The 11,074-nt window shown below is 43.7% G+C and overlaps 1 pseudogene; it reads left to right on the top strand.

Moving 5' to 3' along the window:
• The first annotated feature begins 9,738 nt into the window (after positions 1 to 9,738).
• On the top strand, positions 9,739 to 9,855 carry LOC124620501 (annotated as a pseudogene).
• The last annotated feature ends 1,219 nt before the right edge of the window (positions 9,856 to 11,074 follow it).

The following is an 11,074-nucleotide window of genomic DNA, read 5'->3' as shown; positions in this document are numbered from 1 at the left end:
CGGCCGTGATACGCCTGGCCATTGAGTCAAACACAGCTTGGATGGCGTGTACAGGAACAGCTGCCCATGCAGCTTCAACACGACACAACACTTCATCAAGAGTAGTGACTGGCGTATTGTGACGAGCAAGTTGCCCGGCCACCATTGACTTCAATTGGGGAGAGATCTGGAGAATGTGCTGGCCAGGGTAGCAGTCGAACATTTTCTGTATCCAGAAAGGCCCGTACAGGACGTGCAATATGCGGTCGTGCATTATCCTGCTGAAATGTAGGGATTCGCAGGGATCGAATTAAGGGTAGAGCCACGGGTCGTAACACATCTTAGATGTAACGTCCACCCTTGAAAGTGCCGTCATTGCGAATAAGAGGTGACCGAGACGTGTAACCAATGGCACACCATACCATCACGCCGGGTGATACGGCAGTATGGCGATGACGAATACACGCTTCCAATGTGCATTCACCACGATGTCACCAAATACGGATGCGATCATCATGATGCTGTCAACAGAACCTGGATTTATCCGAAAACATGACGATTTGCCATTCCTGCATCCAGGTTCGTCGTTGAGTACACCATCGTAGATGCTCCTGTCTGTGATGCAGCGTCAAGGGTAACCGCAGCCATGGTCTCCGAGCTGATAGTCCATGCTGCTGCAAACATACCCATCTGTTGACTCAGGGATCGAGACGTGGCCGCACGATCAGCTACAGCCATGCGGATAAGATGCCTGTGATCTGGACTGCTAGTGATACGAGGCCGTTGGGATCCAGCACGGCGTTCCGCATTACCCTCCTGAACCCACCGATTCCATATTCTGCTAACGGTCATTGGACCTCGACCAACGCGAGCATCAATGTTGCGATACGATAAACCGCTACAATCGACCTTCACCAAAGTCGGAAACGTAATGGTACCCATTTCTCCTCCTTATCACAACAACGTTTCACCAGGCAACGCCGGTCAGAAACTGCTGTTTGTGTGCGAGAAATTGGTTGGAAACTTTCCTCATGTCAGCACGTTGTAGGTGTCCGTCACCGGAGCCAGCCTTGAGTGAATGCTCTGAATAGCTAATAATTTGCATATCACAGCATCTTCTTCCTGTCGGTTAAATCTCGCGTCCGTAAAACGCCTTCTTCATGGTGTAGCAATTTTAAAGGCCAGTAGTGTACATGGTAGGCTATCACATGTACAAGAAATTGAAGCGGACCCGAAATTGAGCCTTGTGGAACTTCTTCAATGATTTCTGCCCATCATTAAATCTTTCTCTCCTACCAAGATTGCTTGAATTATTCAGCACAGCGTTCTGCATACGGTGTGTTAAGCATGATTCATGTCAATTGTGTGTAAAGTCAACGGTTCCGTAAAGCTTAAGTTTTTCCAAGTGAGTAGAATTTCACTCAGTGGTCTCCTTACGTCACTAAGGTATGTGCATCTCGGCTGCTGTAAATCATATCGAATATTATTCGAAGATGCGCCAGATGTTTCTGTGTTTTATTTCTTACTTTCAGACAAATCATTTCAAGAAAACATTTGGCTACTGTTTTCAATTATTTTTTTTTTTTTTCATTTCCTCAACTTCTGGAATTCTGTGTGCATGTAACAGTTTTGCCTGTCGGGCAGTTACCTCGCTGTAGAGGTGAATTAGCTGCGACGAACACGTGTGCTGGCCGGCAGGTGCCGGCGGTTACTCACTCCGGAATTCTGAGGACTGCAAGGCGCGCCGGACGCCGGAACCCATAAAAGTCGTCGCCGGTTTTTTGCCCGCGCCATGTGGCGGGCCTACCTGCTGCCGCTGCCGCCTCGTTACGGACCCAGGAAGCCGCTAATGGAATCGAGATGCTGCGGCCGCCACAGGTAACAAAGAACGGGGCAAAAAGCGATGCGATCGGGGGATACGCCGAGGCTGGGAGGAGAAGACAATGGGTCGCCCGGAGCAACCGGCCCGTCCCGCCCACCACAGCAGCAGTAATAACACGGCGGACAGGCGCCGCCGCACCGGAAGCCGTGTGTTATGACTTAATTGATAAACGCGAGCGGAGCGGATAGGCGGCGCCGCTATCGACACACGGCATCGGGAATGCGTGCACGACGGATGGAAGGCCCGCTTCCGGTCTGTAACAGGAGGGCGCGGGCGTGGAGTATGTGGCACCAATCACCACACCTTGACAACTCATAACCTGCTGCAGGCGCATAGCTTGACCGAGGACATAACCTAGCTAACAAGTAATTCTTGGAAGGATGGAAACTGCCCGAGGAGTCACTGCCGAAGGGACACGCGCATTGTCGTAATAAAATCGTCAAAAAACCCAGATATATGCTCTTCCACCTCCGGAACCGCCAGGGAAATAGAAAACTAAAAGTTCATTGCAGCAATATTTCACGCCTAAAAACATGGCCGTCACTTTAGAAAGGTCTTTAACATACCACAACCAGTGGCACAACTACATCTACATCCACATCCATACTCCGCAATGCACCATACGGTGCGTGGCGGAGGGTACCTCGTACCACAACTAGCATCTTCTCTCCTTGTTCCACTCCCAAACAGAACGAGGGAAAAATGACTGCCTATATGCCTCTGTATTAGCCCTAATCTCTCTTATCTTATCTTTGTGGTCTTTCCGTGAAATGTAAGTTGGCGGCAGTAAAATTGTACTGCAGTCAGCCTCAAATGCTGGTTCTCTAAATTTCCTCAGTAGCGATCCAAGAAAAAAGCGCCTCCTTTCCTTTAGAGACTCTCACCCGAGTTCCTAAAGCATTTCCGTAACACTCGCGTGATGATCAAACCTACCAGTAAGAAATCTAGCAGCCCGCCTCTGAATTGCTTCTATGTCCTCCCTCAATCCGACCTGATAGGGATCCCAAACGCTCGAGCAGTACTCAAAAATAGGTCGTATTAGTGTCTTATAAGCGGTCTCCTTTACAGATGAACCACATCTTCCCAAAATTCTACCAATGAACCGAAGACGACTATCCGCCTTCCCCACAACTGCCATTAGATGCTTGTCCCACTTCATATCGCTCTGCAATGTTACGCCCAAATATTTAATCGACGTGACTGTGTCAAGCGCTGCACTACTAATGGAGTATTCAAACATTACAGGATTATTTTTCTTATTCATCTGCATTGATTAACATTTATCTATATTTAGAGTTAGCTGCCATTCTTTACACCAATCACAAATCCTGTCCAAGTCATCTTGTATCCTCCTACAGTCACTCAACGACGAAACCTTCCCGTACACCACAGCATCATCAGCAAACAGCCGCACATTGCTATCCACCCTATCCAAAACATCTTGCTGCAACTGTCAGCCCCAAAAAACCAAAAAACATCTGTCAGAAACTCACTGGCAGTAACTGGGAAAATTAAAATTTAAAAGTCTTGATCGCAATCTTGTTACTTTTTTTTTCTTTTTCAATTGGAGTGAGTAACCGGTTTCGAACCTAAGAAAGAGTCATCTTCAGACTCTGTAAAGATATTTTGCCAAAATAGTATAGACGTTATAAAAGTCATATGAAAAATATATAAAAGTAAGATAAGTATTAATAAATTATACCCGTAGCGGTGGACGGGCACTGCTAGAGAGTTCCTTCCACCCTCGACGCCCGTGTAACTGCTGACTGTGCATGGAGGGAACGGGTAGTAATAGGGCTGGTCACACCCTCCGTTCTGAGTATGACATAAGTAGCTAATCAGAAAAACACGTTCATGATTAGATAACTTAATATATAACTACGAAGGAACAGTTACAGTTGAAATACATCGTAATGTCAGTTACTGATCATTATTCGTCAATGAATATAAATTATACTATTAAAATGGTTCATTGGTATGAAATAAGGCTTAGAGTATGCTGCCCTCTAAACTCAGAACTACAAAATCTGTACCAAAGATTGTCGTTGCCCCAGCGTTTATGTGGATAATCGAGGGTCACCATGGAAATGGCGTCCTGTTTCGCTGTAGACGTTAGTGGTGCTGTCAAAGATTGTACTAGGGAAGATACGTCGTATGTTACGGTTATGTGATGCCATAGAAATACGGTTAATTTTGCTCTCTTCTGATGACAGCGCCATGGAAAATAACTGTCCTAGCGGAACGATGTTACTAAAATGCATCGATAGTTGCCGTGGAAACGACGTCCTAGCTCGGTGAGGCAGGCATCAGATGATCAGAGATTATTGTGTACTGCAAAAGGTATCTCAAGGGTTGACAATTCGACCTCGAAAACAATGTTTGCATAGATACGTCGGCGGTTGCCAAGGAAATAACGTCTTATTTTCACTGCGACAATCAATGGTGCTGTAACAAGTTATAATTGGCGGAATTTGACGCCTTTGTCAATATGAGCATAGCGAACGTCGTTATGACAAAATTATACGTCATAAAACGATAAAATTATAGGTTTATCATCAGCTTAAAATTACGCTTTCTTCTAAAATCTATTCACAAGAAATTGTCTGTGTCAGGTTGGACACAGTATAGATTCTAATATTGGCAACAGGGTGCCAATGAAATTGAATGGTGATTGGTGCGAACCAGGTGCCTGATACCGCTATGGCAAAGTACAAAGCAGACATGAAAAACAAGCGACGACTAGCATCCTTCGATGGAAAAACATGGATACCAAAAAAAAAATAAGAAAAGTGTGAAGTGGCAGTTTACATGTTGTTGTGTTGTGGTTTTTAAAATTTGAAAAATTATAAAATATGAGTTACAGATAGTTAAAAAACTTTTAAGATCGCTGAACTAGTTTTCAAAAATTTCAAAAATCTTATAGTAACTGGGAAGTCCAAACTCAAGTCGTCAGAACTTCCGCCACGGGACTCTTGTTTCTTTGCAGCGGTGTATAAGTGTAATGTGTGGTACACCTCAGCCCCTTGCAAAACGAGTGGACATCGTACTAAATGACACTCCACGTCTGGCCACTGGATGTCTGAAACTGACACTTACAGACTAGGCTTATTGCTGAGCAGGTATTGCTCCACCTGAGACACGTCTAAAGTAGCTGCAGACCTTGAAAGGAAAAAGGTTGAGCTAAAGCATTTACACGCTTTCCACCGCTATGAAGCATCGAGCCCCACATAGAAATCCAGAAGTGTCTTTAGTTCAGCGTCAGTATTATGTCCCCACGCGCTGCCAAAGAACGACCGTGGGCTGCTAGATGTGACCAAGTTCATTGTGGTTGAAACCAAATGAGTGTCAACCGCCTGAAGGTACTTCAGATTGGTCCACCTGGAAATAACTGCACGTACTAAGATAAGCTATTGGCAAATCCAGGGACTTTCCAAAGAAGCTACAGAATATGAATGTGAAGGAGAACGGACAGTACATGACATGTGCCACTATCCATGCTGCCCTGAAGCAATGCTAAAGAAATGATGTATGCTGACAGTGATGCAGCTACTGTTGCCCAATTATGGACGAATATCATTTACTTCATTATGAGAGCTATGAATATCTTATCTTCGTAGTCCTAATGTGAAATGTATGCTGGAGGAAGTACAATCTATCTGAAGTTAGTTACAAATGCCATTTCTCTAATTCTAATTTGAGTTCCCAAAGTATCTCCATAACACTTGGGTGTTGGTCGAACCGACCGGTAACAAATCTAGCTGCCCGTCTCTGCATTTCTTCGATGACTTTTTTTACTCCGACCTGATGCGGATCCCACACACTCGATCAGTGCTCAAGAATGGGTCGCACTAGCATCCTATATGTGGCTTCCTTTTCAGATGAACAACACTTTCCTAAAATATATTTTTTTACAGGTGGTATTCCGAAGATACACTTTGTGTATATGAAAGGTTATTTCGGACTAGACGCTGAGAGAACAGAATGCAACGGCAGGCGACGTCACCTTCAAATCGTGGTCCGATCGTACTTTACGGAACATCAATTCAGCATCACTGCTTAGCCCCTTGACATTACGAAACACTGTCAGTGTGACAAGTAGTAGGCAAATAGTATCAGAATTCGCCCTTTAAGTAAACTGAGTCTCACAGACCCGTCTGTGACTTTTATTAAGTTCTCTATTAGCAACCCTACACTTTATGATTGTGAAATTTTAGCACTTTTCCTAATTTGTATTGTTAGTCATTATTTTGAAAACTAATTATAAAAAATTTACGTATTCCTTTGTGTTTAAATGTATGTTGACGTTTTCTTCTCTACGGGCTTCACAAGACCGTGCGGTTAGAAGTAAGTCTTAAACAAATTGTTGTCTGTCCAGGCAACGTCTGTTACGTCATTTTCTACTGTTGACTCGCATTATTATTCTTTCAGTGTTCAACAGTCCTTGCTATAAGCACGTGTTTATTTTAGTTTCGATGCATTATTTCCTAACAGTTGTCTGTTTCGAAAGCTGAAACTGTTGCAGAGAAGAGGACTACCAAATGAGAAGACAAAGGAATTGTTGGAGCAGTCTTCTGATTCTGAAAACACAACTAGTAAATTTTCCGATAGTGATGAACATGAGGTAGACGTCCTGAACACACAGATCAACACGAAGACGGTCATGATATTGAAGGATCCCTTTACGAAGGACGAGAAGAACATTTTAGTTCAATTAAGTGTGACATTGTTTTCTCGTAATGGGAATGAAATATGAGCTACAGCCACTCAGGCTGGAATTTCTGGTGGGCAGAACAAAAAGAATGTACTGAAAGAACACCAGGGACCTACAAGATATTCGATTAGAAAATGTGATAATTATTAGTCTCGTTTTATGCTGTTCTTTCGTGTACCCCTCACTGAGAAAGTGCGTATGTGGACCAACAAGGAATACAAGGAGTGAGTGGATACAAATTTGCACGAAAGGAGGGAGTTTCTTGGTGTTCTGATCCTGACAGGCTTTTTAAAGTCAAGCAATTACTATGTCAGTCAGTTTTGGAGTGTTGAGAATGGCCGACCGCTACTCAATGGAATTATGTCTCGCAACCACTTCCATGCCACTCTGAGGGTGTTGTGCTTCGACAATCCAACAACACGTCTTGAACATAGGTCAAATGACAAACAGGAACCAATCAAAGAACTTTATGAGGTATGCGAAACTACCCTAATAGTATCTATCTTTTTATATACCTTGTACCTTTTCCAGCCCTCTTCACTCTGAACAAAACCATTTAGGATATTGTTTCTTCTTTTCCTCAGCCACCTCCAACTACCTAGTGGTCATCCATTCAGCTCATACTCCTACCTCCTTTTTCCTTCCTAAAGCACACTCCCCTGCTTCCTTAATTACATTACATTTATATTACAAAAACATTTCGTGTAGAATGAGAGTCAGCTATGCATCCTTAAAAAGCCACCAATAAAAGTATAGAAACTGCGTTTCCAACGTAAACTTTCAATAAAGAAAATTATTTTAAAAGTATTAATACCCAGTGATGGTTCACGTCGTAAGTAGACAAAATAGTGTCCATTTAATGTTAATTTAAACTACACGGGTCTGGGAGTTCCGACTGATAGGCAACGTTATACAAATTTTCTGGCAAGCAGAGGGTTAAGGCACTACCAACGAAAGGGTTTATTAGCGACCAAAGCCAACCTCATAACGGTTCTTGTGGATACAATTTCAATGGTGAACTGTCAAAAAGTGGAACAACAGAAAAACTATCATCCAAACATTCCAAAACATTCACATTTTTTGCTAGCGAAAATATGTAGATAACGAGTAAAAGCACATTAAACAATATGTATAAGATAATGCATATAATCTCTTTCTCTTATTCATTCCGCCTTTTCCCATTAAGTACCCAACAGCATCAGAAACAGCTGTAATTTTCACCTTCAACAGAGCTGACTTTTTCACTGTAAATGAAAAGTTTATTTAACCAAATTTTTGTTTAGAGTTTATGTTCTTTATGTCTTCCAAAGTATTGTAGAATCTAAAACATTTTTCGCTTTCAGACATTTAGCTTTTCCTGTTAAAGAACATTCAACGGAACAAATATCCACGTCGTCATGGAACATACGCATTGCGTCACGAAAGAAAATTAATGAATACTGAGAAGACGCAAAAGAAGCTAATAAACTACTAAAACATGAATCTGACGTTATGAAAATGTATGTTAACTCCGATGTTAGCATTCAATGACATCAAACCCCGACCCCCGCCACCGACGTCAACGTCGCAGGTTTCTTCCCGATAATCCTTGTCTCTGACATCCCTTCCCGTACCGTTGACGGCATGAGTGAATTTCGCCATTTGACGTGCATTGTGGAACGTTTTGACGGCCCGTTAAAGTGTGAATCGACTTTAACTGTAACCTATGACGATAACAGACCTCACGTCAACAGCTTGGTTGTAAACAGGAATGAGCGCCGAAACTAGTCACGAAAAGAAGTCAAAGATAAAAACGTAGTATGAAAACTTCGTGTTGCTCTGGAATTCAGCAACCAGAACTGTCGTGACCAGACGAAACAACATTCGTCCAGCCACACTATCTAAATATCTAGAGATCTTGACTTCCTCGACCCAGCGGCTAGTAGACGTAGGTGGATTCATCTCAGCAATTAAAACCAGGACTTTGAAGTCAAGTGTCTCCTACCGCGTTATCGGAAAAAAAATGGTTCAAATGGCTCTGAGTACTATGGGACTAAACTTCTGAGGTCATCAGTCCCCTAGAACTTAGAACTATATAAACCTAAATAACCTAAGGACACCACACACACCCATGCCCGAGGCAGGATTCGAACCTGCGACCGTAGCGGTCGCGCGGTTCCAGACTGTAGCACCTAGAATCGCTAGGCCACCCCGGCTGGCTGTTATCGGAGTCTGTCGAAGGCGAGATGGTATCCTTCTAATCACAGCAGTGGAAAAGGTAATAACAAGTGGGAAACTTGACGAGCGTAATCTATCTAAACAGGATAATAACCTGGTATGTATGAACAGTATAACATATTTATTCAGTAAGAACTTAGAATGAGCACTATGGGCAAGCCATTACTAAGAGTGCCCTGGCACTGCTGTCGCTGCATCCGGCAGACGAAAATTATGAGTATGAGTCATTGCTGTGATCAGAACCGAATAGATTAGGATCAGGATCCATTCTGAATGTGACGAAGAATATTCGTATGTGGTGGTACGCATATATCGAGATATGCATTACCTGATCGAGCACCTATTAGTCGACATTAATATGTCCAGTATCGCCTTTGTGTCGGCTTGATGTCGGCTGGGGACACTTTCATTCAGATGTTTGAATGTCTGTGGAGGAACGGCAGCCTATTCTATCTTAAGAGCAGAAAGCAGTAGAGGTAGTGAATGTTGGACGCTGTGGTTCACAGCGAAGTCGACCTCGTAACCTATCCCAAAAGTGCTCCATTGGGTTCAAGTCAGACTCTGGGTAGGCCAGTCCACAAACCCTTACCTTACAGGTGACACTTTATGACATGGTGCGTTATCGCGATGATACCGTCACTGTTCGCGAACTGCTCCTCTACTGTACGCAGTACACAATTCTGTAAAATATATTCATATCGTTCCGCATCCTGCGTTTTTTAAGGGGAATGAGGAGGCCACACCCTAACCACGAATAGCATCACCTCCTGTGTACTTCACTGTTGACACTACAAAATATGCAGGTAACGTTATCCATGAATTAGCCGAACCCAAAGTCTTCCATTGGATTGCAACAAGGTATAGGATGATTTATTACACCAAATCACTCGTTTCCGGTCATCCATTGTTCACTGTCCTCTTTCTTTACAGCATCTCAAGAAATGTGTGGGCCAACGGCCTTGCCGCAGTGGTAACACCGGTTCCCGTCAGATCACCGAAGTTAAGCGCTGTCGGGTTGGGCTAGCTCTTGATGGGTGACCATCCGGTCTACCGAGCGCTGTTGGCAAACTGGGTGCACTGAGCCCTTGTGAGGCAAAGTGAGGATCTACTTGATTAAGAAGCAGTGGCTCCGGTCACGGAAACTGACGTAAGGCAGGGAGAGCGGTGTGCTGACCACATGCCCATCCTCATCCGCATCCAGTGACGCTAATGGGCTAATGATGACACGGCGGCCGGTCGCTACCGTTGGGCCTTCATGGGCTGTTCGGGAGGAGTTTTAAAAAATGGTTGGGTTATGAGGAACTGCTCGACCACTGTAACGGGTTCTTTTTAACCCTTTATACACAGTCATTATGCTGGCTAGACTGCTGGTACCACTTCGGAATTTACGAATGATTGCCTCCTTTGATTTAAAGCGATTTAAAACGACCAATCTCTGCAATCTCCAACGGTCCCTGCCCGTTAGAATATGACGTAAATTTTTCGGAACATTGTTCCAAAAAACAGCGACCTAATAACACAATAACTTATTTAGTAAACACAGTCGTAGTAGCATACAAGTTGTTACTTTTTATTCGTAGCTGACTGGTTTCGATCTGCTACAGAGATCATCATCAGATATAAATTCCTACGAACACAAAGGATTGTAGATCTGATGATTATCGCTGTAGTAGATCGAAATCACTCAACTGTGAATGAAAAGTAACAACTTACATGCGACCACGACTGTGTTTACTAAATAAATTAGAATATGATGTTTTCCTGGCCTTAGTTTAGATGTGTTCGTTCCTTAGCGTTCCTACTTCACAGTCACATCACCAACAGCGGTCTTGGGCAGCTTTAGAAAGGCTGGAAGGTCCTTTATGGATTTGTTTCTCGAATAACAGCAAATGAGGCGACGTTCGAAGTCCTGATTGATCGATACTGCTGCTACTGCTTCTCTTCTGACAATACAGTATTCCCTGCTTTCATTTATATTGGGAGGCCCGCCTCTCGTGGTCTCCTTCATAGCACATAGGACTCTCCGGATTCTTTCGATTAGAGCTTGTACGCGCCCAGCGCTGTGAATGACATCCAGCGGTCAAAGCTTATGCGTGTCCGTAAGAAATGTCTGCCGGGCTCTTGACAATGACGCTTCTGTCCAGCACACGAAGTCGGCTAGCGTCGAATCGTCTTTGAGGTGACAAGTGATTTACGCGTGGTGTGCGAGTACACGATTTCAAAGATGTTACCGCGAAGGCAGATATGTTTCAAGTTATATAACTACAGAGTGATTACAAACTTTC

This window comes from Schistocerca americana, chromosome 6 (assembly GCF_021461395.2).
Source record: "Schistocerca americana isolate TAMUIC-IGC-003095 chromosome 6, iqSchAmer2.1, whole genome shotgun sequence".
Lineage (NCBI taxonomy): Eukaryota > Metazoa > Arthropoda > Insecta > Orthoptera > Acrididae > Schistocerca > Schistocerca americana.
Note: the sequence above shows the minus strand (reverse complement) of the source record. Positions and strands in the feature narration are given on the sequence as shown.